Raw genomic sequence first — 13336 nt, forward strand, 5'->3', positions numbered from 1 at the left:
AGCAGTCCCCCTGAATCTGAGTGCTCTGAGCATCCATCCTAACCTACCTCAGATGGGCCCAATTAGCCCCTCTTGGAAACATGTGCACAGGCCTGCATCATTCCTCATTCACTCCTGCCTTACCTCGTCAAAGGTGGTAGATGAGCTGACTGACACCTTCTACTCACATAAAGGTTTTGTACATCTTCACAGTTGCTGACACCACATCCTTCAGAAGTCCCTGAACCAGTCTAATGTAGTCAGGTCTGATCATTTCAACAGTCTTTAAGGTACTGCTCAGACTCTCTTGAATAAAACTTGCTCAGTCTCTCACATAGCCACCTCTCCCCTGCTTCTCTAGCTGGAGATGGATCTGGATGTATGAGGGGAAGGGGACTTTGTAGCAGCAGGAGAAAGTTGAACTCCTTGAGCTGGTGGTCCTCTGGCTTCCTAGATCTCCAGAGCAATGTTCCTTTGCCCCTGTTTGCTGCTTATTCTGCTGGCTGGTAAAACTCTAGGGTCTCTCCCAGCCTAGAAACAGCCTGAATGGCCCCCTCCAGCAAACTAAATTGCACTGTCTTCCCCGGCACCATCTTTCTTCTTCTTATTATTTATTTTTTTGGCTGTGTCAGGTCTTAGTTGCCGCACATGGGATCTTTCATTGCAGCGCGCAGGCTTCTCTACTTGCGCTCGGGCTCCAGAGCGCGCGGGCTCAGAAGTTGCAGCACGTGAGCTCTCTAGTTGTGGCACATGAGCTCCAGAGTGCATGGGCTCAGTAGTTGTGGCGCACGGGCTTAGTTGCCCCACGGCATGTGGGAATCTTAGTTCCCCGACCAGGTATCGAACCCACGTACTCTGCATTGAAAGGCAGGTTCTTAACCACCAGAACACCAGGGAAGTCCCCTGGCACTATCTTTCTGAGGCTGGTTGTGATGCCTATCACACCCCTCAGACGCTTGTATTTTCAGCACAGATGCAACAGAAACCCTTCACAGTCTCTGTACCAAGGGCTTCCCGGTTGCACATGGGAGATGCCCCACATCTTAACCTCCAGGGTCAGACATTTTCACTGATACCTCTTTCAAAATATCTCTCCATTTAATGTCTACATTTTTTTTTCCTATTATCTAGTTCTAGTCTTACTGGGCTGTGTCCAGGCTCAGTAAGAATGAGTGCCACGATGGACTAATGACATTTGCTATGGCTAGATGATAGGGGAGTTATACCATGAATGGTGTATGTGCTGGTCCTTAATCTCTTTTTCCTCAAATCCATTAATCCAAATTAATCCACCCTCCTTATTTAATCCACCCTCTTTATTATCAACCAAAATCCTACTTAACTTTCAGGACTAGTTCAAGCTTTATTTCTTCTTTAAAGGTCAAGTGGGCCACAGTGATCGCATCCTACTCTGAATTAACACCACTTATTATCTGGTTATCTAATATTAGTACTAGTTTATAAATGTTAATAGTAAATGGCACTTATACTTGAGGTGGCTTGAACAATGGTGGTATATTTAACACAAATAAATTATGACTGGTTTTAAAGAACATACGAATGGTTAGTTATAGAAGATATCTGGCATTCTGGCTATCAGGAAAGAGATCGAAGAGTTCTCTGAAGATACCATCAGTGAACTCTTTTTGGCAAAAAGACATCAAAAACAGGATTAGAGACAAAAACAAAACGCTTAGCTTAAACCAAGGAAGAGAGCATTAAGTCCAGTCACTATACCTCAGCAGTAACAGGAGCATGAGACCATTTACTACCATTTTCCATCCTGTACTGCTACACCACTTCCCTTACTGCATTATAGCGGGCTGTATGCAGTCCAAGATTCCCTTTTCTCTACAGAATAGTGACCCTTTGTGGAAGGAGGTTCCTGCTCTATCATACAATAAGATTAAGTAGATTGCAAGGATCTGAAATACTTCCTTCAATTGAGGAATCACAGATAGAGGCAATGACATCTTCTTGACTTTACCATGCATACAATGGATGCTCACTAAAACCCAACCTCTCCCATCAACATGTAAACTCCACAGAGCAAGGACAGTGTCTAGTGTGTTCATTGCTGTATCTCCAGTGCCTGACTCACAGTAGCTGATGATACATATTTTACTAATGAATAGTTAATGCATAGTATTAGATGAAGACAACAATATACAGAAGAAAAGTTTAATATTTTGTTCTACAATATATCTGCTTTTGAGAGAGGTAATCATCTTTATTTTAGATTCCCCCTTTCCTACTGCATCTGTTGTGCAGTGAGGACAACGTTAAGGAAGTGACCAAAATGGATCATAAACATAAATAGACCTAAACGTGAAAGTCAAAACTATAAAACTTCTGGATATAGAGGAAAACACAAGAGAAAATCTTTGTGACTTTGATTTCTTATGCAGGGCACAAAAAGGACTAACTAGACAAGAAAAAAGTAAGAAATTACACTTCACCAAAATTTAATACTTCTGCTCTTCCAAAGATACCGTAGAGAAAATAAAAAAGCAAGCCACTGAATGTGAGGAAATATTTTCAATTCATATACTCACAAAGGACTTGTATCCAGAATATTTTAAAACCTTTATAATAACAAGAATATATAAAGAACTCTTACAATGCAATAACAAGAAGCCAAACATTCTAATTCTTTAAATGTGCAAAAGATTTAAAAAGACTTCACCAGATATAAGACACAGGTGGCAACTATGCACATGAAAAGATGTTCAGTATCATTAGTCTTTGAGAAAATGCAAACTAAAACCACAATGAGATATCACTACACAGCTACTAGAATGATTTTTTTTTTAAACTGATGATACCAAGTACTGATGGAGATGCAGAACACTGGAATTTTCATACAATGCTGGTAAATGTAAAATTGAACAGCCACTTTGCAAAAGTTTGGCAGTTTTTTCTTTATCAAGTTAAAAACATTCAATTAACACAGGACCTAAGATTTCACTCCAAGGTATTTATCCAAGAAACATGTGTACATATCCTCAAAGACTTGTATGTGAACATTCACAGCTCGAAGTGGAAAATAACTTAAATGCCCATCACCAGGTGAATGGATAAACTAATTGTGGTATATCCAACAATGAAATACTACTCAGCAATAAAGGGATGAACTACTGGTATACACAAAACCATGGATGGATAGAAAAAACATAATGCTGAATTAAAGAAGCCATACACAGGATACATACCGTATGATTCCATTTACACGAAGCTCTACAGTAGGCAAAACATCTACGGTGAAATCTGATCAGTGGATGTCTGAGGTGGGCTGGGGAGAGACTGACTGCAATGGGCAACAGGAGAATTTGGGGAGGGTGAGAGAAATGTTCTACATATTGACTGCAGAGATGACTACATGGGTGTAAAAATCTGTCAAAACTCAGTGATTACACATTTAAAATGTGTGCATTGGACTTCCCTGGTGGCGCAGTGGTTGAGAATCCGCCTGCCAATGCAGGAGACACAGGTTCGAGCCCTGGTCCAGGAAGATCCCACATGCCTCAGAGCAACTAAGCCCGTGCGCCCCAACTACTGAGCCTGTACTCTAGAGCCCGTGAGCTACAACTATTGAGCCTATGTGTCACAACTACTGAAGCCCATGCACCTAGAGCCCGTGCTTCACAACAAAAGAAGCCACTGCAATGAGAAGCCCGCGCACCACAACAAAGAGTAGCCCCTGCTCGCCACAACTAGAGAAAGCCCACGTGCAGCAACGGAGACCCAACGCAGCCAAAAATAAAATAAAATTTTAAAAAAATTTTAAAAAATAAATAAAATGTGTGCATCATCTTGTCATTTCAATAAAGTTGAAAAAATAATTATTCTGCAACAGTTAAGGAGCTATTTAAGTCTTTTTTTGTTATTAATGGTAGCTGGCCAATAAGTCTTTACAGAGGTTAATCAGTCCATTGTGGTATAAGATTATCCCTGGTCCATCAGCCTTCTGAAACATACCAGAGGAATGGATTCTCTAACCAGCAGAAATAGAGTTAGGTCAGGGAATTTGCTTTCCAGTTCACAGAAGTTAGAGTGTACATTTGCACACCCTCTTGTGATTAACTCAAGTTAATTTTCAAAAAGTGAGGCCTAAGCTATGTTAAGAGGTGAAGAAAGGTATTTTTTATCAGAAGGTTAATGCTTCAAAAGTGAAGAATCCCCCCTGTGAGAAAACAAAATACTTTTGGCACATACTCTGATTGGGGTCTGGACCTTCCAAATACGGCAGACAGTCATCTGGTGTGTGTGCTGGCAGGGACACATACACGGGAGAGGGACAGAAATGCCACCCTGGCCACAGTCTACATGACACAGGGGAAGAATGGCTCCTCCATCAGAGGAGCAGGTTGTTAGAACAGCCAGAGGGATAAGGTTTTTATTTGTAACTGGACTCACAAATGTTTATTATGATCATTTTTTTAACTGTCAGTCACTGAAAAGGCTTTCTGTGCAAGCACAGGAAAGGGAGAAAGCAAAGTAAAACCTGCTAACTGCCCTCTCTACCTGCCCTACCTTACCCTTCTCCTCTGCCCCATCCCCTTAACTCACTGCCCCTCATTCTCTAGTAAAGGTTAAAACCACACCAGAGGGACTTCCCTAGCGGTCCAGAAGTTAAGACTTCCACAGCGGGGGGGCATGGGTTCGATCACTGGTCGGGGAACTAAGATCCCACATGCTGTGCGGCGTGGCCAAAAAATCTTCAATACATAATTGAGAAGTAAACGCTTCCATCTTAAAAAAAAAACTAACAAAAAAACAAACCACACCAGAGGGCTTGGTTGAGCCAAAAGAAAAGGCAGGCCTAGGATCCAGATGCAGATAGGTCGGGGAGGGGTGATGAAGTCAGTGGACATATGTCATTTCCAGCCCCCAGCATCCTAAGACTACTCTGATGTCCTTTCAGGCTACTGACTCTCCAGCTCTGTGTACAGCCTTGTTGGGAGAGTAAAATCAAATGTTTGCCCTCCCTCGACAGAAACCAAGGAGCTTCCCTAGGGGGTCCTTCCCCCAGATCCTTTCTCTCTATATCCTGATAGGGCCACAGATGGGCCATGACTTAAGCTTGACCAATCAAATAATCTCATGCGACTTTTATTTCTTTCAAAGAGTGACGCAAGAGGCAAAGAAATGGCTTGCAGTGGAGCCAGGCAAGACAACTAAGCAGTTCTTTCTCTTGTCAGTTCCAAGCCTGGTTCCTTAGGTTTCCCTTCCACTCTGTGAGGCTTTCCTCAGTGGAGAAATACATATTTTAAGTTCCCACCTTCCTCCCTTACTTCCCAACTTTTCTTAATCCCCCTCATCAGAGTTAATGTCTGTCACCAGTTTGGTGTGTTTTTTTCCAGTTTCTATATATCTCATTTTTGTTTTTAAAAAATGCATGTGTCATATAAATTGGATTATATTATACATATTGTTATACAACTTGCTTTTTATTAGCTGTGATCTTCTATTTCTTTTGTATCTTATCGTCATCCCTGATTAAAAATGTACATAAAAATTCTACCAAAGTTGGAGTCTAGCGGTAGGGTGGGACTTGGTTAATCCCACTATTACACAGCCCATAAGAGAATGCGCTCAAGTTCAGCTGGCTGAACAAGAATCCTAAGGAATGCTAGCTATGTGCCAGGCTGTAAAGTTCTCACAGGCGACATAAAGGTTCTTGAGCAGGGAAATCTCATGATGAAGACAATGTTTCATGAAGAGTAACTTGGCAACAGTGAAGATAATATAGACAAGAAGTAGAGATTGGACAGCAGGGAGACTAGTTCAGTGGCTAACAGAGAAGAGTAGATCTGAAGAAATAAAATTCTGGATTACTGCGGTGGTCAGAAAAATGGAGAGAAACTTTTCCTGAATTATAAGGTAGACTAGTAGAGTGGAAGAAACAAATGATTGGAATTAGAAGAGTTAGATTTGAATTGCAGCTCTGAAATTTATTAGCTGTGTGACATTTGGTAAGACACGTCCCTGCTCCATATCTTTTCCCCTGTCAATAAGATGAAGAAACTGGAATATCAGGGCCTTTAAGCGTTGCGGTTTTTTTCCAGCAGAACCCCCGCTCCCTGCACAGGTAAAGGGCTCAGAGCCCTAGCTCTCCTTCATTACACCTCTCAGCCACCTCTGAGGCATTCCTGAGGAATCAACAGAGGACTAGTGCACAGCATTAGAGAAGTCTCTAAACACTCTACTACCAAATCTAATATTCAGTGACTCAGGTGGGTAAACTTGGCAGAAGTGTCTAGAAAAATCGTACTGACCACAATAGGTGGCACAGAATCATATTAGAAAGGGTGAATTGACTTCTGATAAATCTGCCTGTTTCTCTTTACAGGTCAAATCCAATTAAATGTCCAAAATCTCATCCAATGCTTCTGCAAATGGTAATCTGACCTCTATATAAACAATACAGTCACAAATAATTCATTGCCTAACAATTCAGCTCATTCCAATTTGAGGTCCTCTAACTATTCAACTGTTCTTCCTTATTAAGTCAAAATTTGTCCGCCATCACTGCCATCTGAAATAAAGGTCCTTATTCCACCTTGTGAAGGTAAACCAAGTAAATCTAACCCCTCTTCCACAAGACAGTCCTGCAACTGTTTGAGAAGAGCTCTCAGGTCTACCTTATCCCCCCTTATTCTCTCTTGCTCTGGCCTACCAGGAATGTTCCACAGAAGTGGCCTGCTCCAGTTTTGAATCAATTCAACATTCTCTGAGCATCTAAGTACAAGTAGATCTGCACTTATTCACAGCTTTAAAGACTTAATCAAATCAGATGGTCTTCCTTGAAACAAATGACTAGCTTTATAATAAAGTGTAAATAGAACCTAAATTCATTATTTGGTAACCATTATTTTCTTACTAAACATTAACTGGTGCCAGTGTATCAGAAGTAGATTGCTAAATCTTTTAACCCAAAGCAAATTGTGAAAACATCTACTCAGGGATCCAAAAAGATCCAAGACTCAAGGTGCAATGTAGCAAGTATAAATAACATAAATAAAGCTTATACTCTCATCAGCTCTCAGGGGAATGTAATTCTCACTGGTACAAAAGTTAATTATCACCAAGGTGACTTGGAATATCAGTGTTAGTAAGAAAGCTTCATTCACCATTCCTCATCCCACCCACTCCACATTCCACCACTAGGTCTGCAAAATCAGGGGTCTGTGGCTTAGGCCTGGGTATCCTCCAGTCTGGGTAATTTGGGGATGGGGATTAGGAGGTGTGACTGAGTCCCTAAGGAGAAAGCGAGCTGGCACAGCCAGTCTGTGATGCCTGTGGGAGTGCTGAGCCTCTACGGTTTCCTGTGCCCTGGTTGTCCTAGTAACCTGAGGCCTCCCTATTTGTGTTGGCATCGTGGGGTCAAGAGCGGAAGCAAAGCTGAAGCACCAGGAAGACTTGCAGGGAAAAAATGCGGGTAATGCAGCAGTTATGCCACAGGAAGGTCAAGCCTAGGGCATAAGAATTACCTCTCCCTAAGGGGAGCTGGAGGACGAGGAGCACACCCAAGAACCCTTCTCCAAGGAGCAGGGGTCAGAGGTGTGCTCAAAGAGCATGGACGAGGAAGGCTCAAGGAAGAGGGGAAAAGACGTTTCTGAGAAGGAAGGGAAGAGAAGGGAGAGGGACTTTAGGGACTCTCAGGGAGAGAGATTAAATGAGGGATTTTTTTTAAGTGTTGCTTTTGAGATATGGGAGATGAGATATAGCCTTCATCTTCTACCCCTTCTAAGAAACTTCCAACAAAAACTGACATTACTCAACAGGGCTTTGGGGGCTGGATTTGTGTTTTTTTCTAGTTGTGACAACATGTAAGACTGGCCTCCAGACAGATCAAGAGCCCAGTTACATATGTTTTTACCAGGTCTGAGGTGACCATAAGATTTCTGGAGCAGCCAAAAGACAGCCATGTGACAGTGTACTAACTCCTAGAGTTTACAGCTATGCTAACACAAGACTCACTCACCTCCTCCAACTATTTAAATTTAAATTAACTAAAATTTAAAATTCCATTCCTCAGTCACACTAGCCACATTTCAAGTGCTCAATAGTCACATGTGGCTAGTGGCTACTGTTTAGACAGGACAGGTAGAGAACACTTCCATTATCATAGTAGATTCTATTAAACAGTGTTGGAGTAAAGAAAAAAGCTTAGATAAATAGCTAACAAAATACAAACCCTTTCAAATCTTTAAAGAGCTGCCACATTGAAAAACAAGTAGACTTTTCCCATATGTTTCAAGGAGCAGAACTACGGGGAAAAAAATGAGATGCTATAGCAAGGCAGATTTAGCTGAACAACCTCTAGTACCTAAAGCTAGATGACAATAGAATGGGCCACCTTCACCACAGGTGGCAGTAACCCATTGCATTCAGTAGAGACAGTTAAGCAAAGACCTCCTTGGTCATATTTCAGAGATAATAAAGAACTAGATGCCTTCTCAGTATCTAGTTTTGAGTCTGCAATTTTAAGAAAAGTGCAATTTACAAATGAGATAAAAGTGAGAGTCATAAACGGCATTTTAAAAGTCACTACTACCACAAGTAGACTGTGGGGCAGGCAGGCAAAATTAAAGCATATAAGTAGATAAGTAACTTAGTCAAAATTAATGATGGTTAGCCGGGGGTTAATTATTAGTGGTGGGGCTATCATTTATGTACCGATTTATAAGCAGAAAAAAATTAAAAAGAAAAAATTGGTAAGAATGGTTCTAATGGTGCAGAGACAAGGCCGGAAAACTTCAATACAGGTTATCAAGAGAAACTTGACTATAGTTGAAACCAGTACCACAACCCAAGAATCTTTTATATTCTCTAGCTAGAGAGAATATGAGCTGTTTGGGTACAGCAACTGTCTGTTCTTGGGACTCTGCCCCCTTCATCCCATCCTCCTGCCATTCACCACAGCCTTACAAGTCATCTCTCTCAACTCCTGAAACTCAGCCACCTTCAAACAGTCTCTTGATCTCCACAGGCAAGACTCTCTCCTCTCCTTCTCGTCTGAATACAGAATGCCAAAGGATACTGTCTCTTAACCTTCTATCCTAGCTATGAATTTACTCATCCTCATTTTCCACCCCAAAATGTATTTGGCTTGATTATAATGTAATATACTGAATATACATATTCATAGTCATTTACTGACTTATGGTTCTATTATCTGTGTACTTTGGTGTGTATACATATGTGAGAGCATTCATGCACACACATGTGATAACATCCATTATTGGTAAGCATTTAGGAATCTGGCACCAGGATTATGAAATGCACCATTACAGTGCCTAGCACGACACCAAGCTTAAGTGGTCACTCAGTGGACTTTACAATAGCCACGTCATGACTCTGGATGCAAAATGTTGGAAGACGAGACTGAAGTAGATGTGAATTTGACGACTTTTTTTTCTTGTAGGAAACAGAATGGAAGCATAAGCATCTTGTGCTGTATATAGAGGAAGAATGTTTAATCACAAGGAGAAGGTTGAAGCCTTGCTGAAAGAAAGCATAATAGAGTGTACAAAGAGTCCAGAATAAGAAAAAAGTGATAGAAGAGGAAGGAAGACAGAAGTGGATCATGCAGAATAAATAAAGTCTAGCCTTTTAAAAATCCGAGGTCTTACCAAAGAGAAAGGAAGAAAAAGAGATTTCAACATAAGAGAGTTTAAGATGGAAAAGAGCCAGAAAGGGCTGTAGGCTTAAAAGAAACAAAATCAATGAAGAAGCAGTGGTGTATGTTGGCAAAGAGAAGTGTAGAGTTGAGGGGAGGGAGAGAATTTATGGTAGAGGAAATTGGTGTGAAGTTTTCCTCTAAAGATGCCCAGCAGAGCAAAGAAGGAATGAAGGCAAAGGCCACTAGGAATAAGGTAGGGCTGGGGCTGGAACAGCACAGGAGAAAACAACAGGGCCCAGAGTGGGAAACTATATTCTTTCTAAAAAATTAACTGACCCAGATTTTCTTGCTTGGGGCCAAAGGTAACTGAAATTTAAGGATCTTGAAAATAAATTATAACAATCCTAATCTTTGCAATTGCCTTTGGCCCAAGATAACATCAATTTAAAAGATCACGATAGAATTAGTGTCAGTTTCTGACACTGTAGAGTTGATTTTAGAAGATAAATAAGACTAATAAATTGCTCTGTTTATAGAAATACTATCCTGAATAACAACTTTAGCTGTATCTCTCTATCAGCCACAGGGTAAATATAGAAACTTTATAGTTACATACATGCCCACAGACGATAATAAGTAACCTAACATATATGGTAAAGCTGGGTTACTTATCTTTCTATACTATAGCCCAATGAAATGTTTTACTGGATTTAGGATACATAGTGCAAGTTAAAGGGCTGCACAGACAAAAGTTAACGTTAAAAGTAAAGACCGTAAGATGAGGGAGAGGAAAACTAGAACTGCTATGCTACTGACATAGAACTGAAGCATTAACAACACAAGAACTCCCACGCATCAGTGAGGGGAAAATGGCACAAAAGCAAGACAAAGGAAAAGACTCGATGCCATGTAACTAATCTTGGTAGCCTCACTTTTGGGTTTTAAATCAAATACTGAATCAGATTCTTCAACGTTTCTCTTTTTAAAAATTCAACGAAATTACTTAACTCGTTTGATAAATGTAGTCATGCAATTTTAAATGACTATAAAAATTAGAGGATCAATGCCTAATCCTTTGGCAAAGACTGAAGGCGGCAGTAGTGCTAGACACAGATAACCTTGCGTTTAAGCTCCTCACTACTGCTTAGAGACCATCGATTCTGCCTGCGAGGCCAATCCGAATTCCTCATCTCGGCATTCAAAGCCTTTAGAGACCTCGCCACAACTGTACCCAAAGAGCCCTAACTCCCACTACTCCCTAACCTACCTCTCACTCTCGGCGCGCACGGCCTCTGGACAGACCTGATCTCTGGGGGGGAGGGGGGGTGGCCATTTCCCCTTTCCCGCCTGGGTGGAAGTCTCCTTCCATCTCAGGCTCTGGCTGGCCCAGGCCTATCCAGCACTCCAGCCAACCGCGCTGTCGCTCCGCAGCCACGCACTTCTCCCGGCCCTTTCCGGGTCTCTCCTCCCCGACTCTCTCGGTGTTGCCCCGGGGCCCCTCTCCCTCAGCTCCAGTGTTCCCCCGGGGACTCGCCCGTCTCCCCGGGCAGTCACAAGCTCTGCGGGTCGATGGGTGTCTGTTAGGTGCTTCAAGCCTGGGCGAAACCCAGACCCGGACCCCTCGGGGCCCTCCCCCCAACTCTTTCGGGCGCTTCTACGACCCTCCCCCGGCTCCCCACGCCAGCCTAGCTGCCCCTCGGGGCTCCGGCCCCCAGACCTCCCCGCCGCCGCTGCCAGTCCTTCCTATCCTATCCGGCGGGGGTCGGCGGTGACTCACCGAAGGGCCAGCGACTGGGGGGTCGGAATGCGCTCACTTCCTCCCCGCGCGCACCTGCCCGGAGCTGTTGGAGCGCCGCCCAGCCGAGCCTCCGGCGGATGTTTTTCTGTCCCCGCGTGGTCAGCGCTCGCCAGCCGCCCCCTCCCGGCCCGAGAGCCAGCCGTCGCGCCCCCCCCCCGGCACCAACTGGCATCGCGTAGTTGAGCCCTGACCACAGAACCCCCAGCCGCCAACACACGCGGCAACCACAAGCGTGGCCTCTGGCCCCGAGAAGCTAGGCAGATGCACACGCGAGCGCGCACACCCGCAGGCGTGCAAGAAACGGGTTCAACCAACACCTCCCCGCCGCCCTCTCCCCCACCCAACTTCTGGGAAAGGGCTCCTGGCTCCGCCCCAGCCTTTCTTTCCAGAAGACCCCTACTCCTGCCCCTATATGCCTACCTCATCTTCATTACAGGCGGTTAACTCTCACCTCTCCTGTCCCATGACTTCACACACACCAATCCCCATTGGGCCCCCCCTGCCTACAGCATGACCACCACCACCACCTTCAAGCTCCCTAGCTCCCCCCTAGTGTCCGCCCCCTACTGGTTTGGCTCCAGGATACAGGAGCAGAAGGTAGTCTATGGTCCAAACATCAAGGGTGTCAGCTGGTGCCCCACAAAGGCACCAGCAGAGCTACTGACCACTGACAAGACTTCTGGGCCCTTCTATTAGTCAGGCCTTCTAATCCACCTGCTCCAGCCCTGAGCAGTCCAAGGCCATGCCTCCCACATGCCAGCCTATATCCGGGCACCTTGCTCCTCTGTGAGTTTTCTTTTCTTCTCTTGGTGCTCCTCTGAAATGGAAAGGATATCAGACCTGACTAGGGGGAAGGTGCGGTGCAGTCCGCATCTCCAGCCACTTAAGCTGTCTTCTTGGAAGAAAACAGGGAGTTTGGGGCGGACTGGCGAAGTTGTTTCTGAATGGTGAGGAGGTGAGAGGAAGGGTAACCCTCTGGAAAAGTCAGCCAGAAGTAGTTGGATCTGAACCACTGGGTGGCAGGGAGTGGGAGTCTTGGGGTAAATGGAACTAGAGACTTACAAGGAAAAATAGAATAAATGCCAAAGTGATTGGCCCTGTGGGTAGGAGAATAGCTGGAACAGGGGTCTTTGAAGTGTGAAAAAGGGAAAGAAATCCAGCTTGATTGGGGCAATTAGTACCAATGAGATGGCCAGCATTAGACTGGTCAGAAAGGAGAACTTGAGAGTTCACTTGAGTGAGGATGGGAAGAAGTAGATCAGAATCCTTACCAGAAAAAGCAGGAGTCCTAAAGTTAGCTAGAAGGATGGAAAAAGGATACCTCTTCCCAGGGTAGAAGTGAGGGTACTGACCTAGGAAAAGTAGGCTCATTAGCAACACTGTTTCTCAAAGCAGACATTCAGAATTTCAAGCATACACCGACCAAAAGCAAAATGTTGCTGGAGGCAGGTTTTGAAGGCGGTAGGGATGACAAGAAGCTTAAGTGTGAAAGGGGCAGAATTCTGTGCCAGGAGATAGCAGCCCCAGCAGAAGCTCTCAGCTGTGTACACAGAGCTGCTCACCATCATTCAAAGAAAGGGACGTCTAGCACCAGCCACAGCAGTCACTCTTTTCGGAGGGCTACGTGCCAGGGACAGTACCAGGAGCATTACACACATTATCTCATTTCATCCTCTTGACAACTCTGTGAGTTAAGGAAACAGGTTTAGAGAGGTGAACTAACCTGCCCAATGTCACACAGCTCTTAAGTAGAATCAGGATCTATATCCAGAGTCTGACTCTATAACCTATACTCTTAATCACCCATCTTTAGGTTCTCCAGAACCTGCAGGAAACCCAAAAAAGGATGTCAGAGGATAAGTTCCTAAATTCTCATTCCATAATGTACAGGAGATAAGGGCGGTATCTCTGTGAAACTGGAGCGATCCATA

At 43.9% G+C, this 13336-nt stretch overlaps 1 protein-coding gene across 1 annotated transcript in view; it reads right to left on the bottom strand.

Annotated features, from left to right (window-relative positions):
* The window catches only part of NPR2 (natriuretic peptide receptor 2), a 49303-nt gene extending 36051 nt beyond the window's left edge, over positions 1-13252 (bottom strand). The window contains exon 1 of the mRNA XM_060300774.1: positions 11385-13252. The gene's annotated coding sequence lies outside the window, so the exon portion shown is untranslated. The remainder of the gene's footprint in view (positions 1-11384) is intronic.
* Positions 13253-13336: the final 84 nt, after the last annotated feature.

Source organism: Globicephala melas, chromosome 6, assembly GCF_963455315.2.
Source record: "Globicephala melas chromosome 6, mGloMel1.2, whole genome shotgun sequence".
Lineage (NCBI taxonomy): Eukaryota > Metazoa > Chordata > Mammalia > Artiodactyla > Delphinidae > Globicephala > Globicephala melas.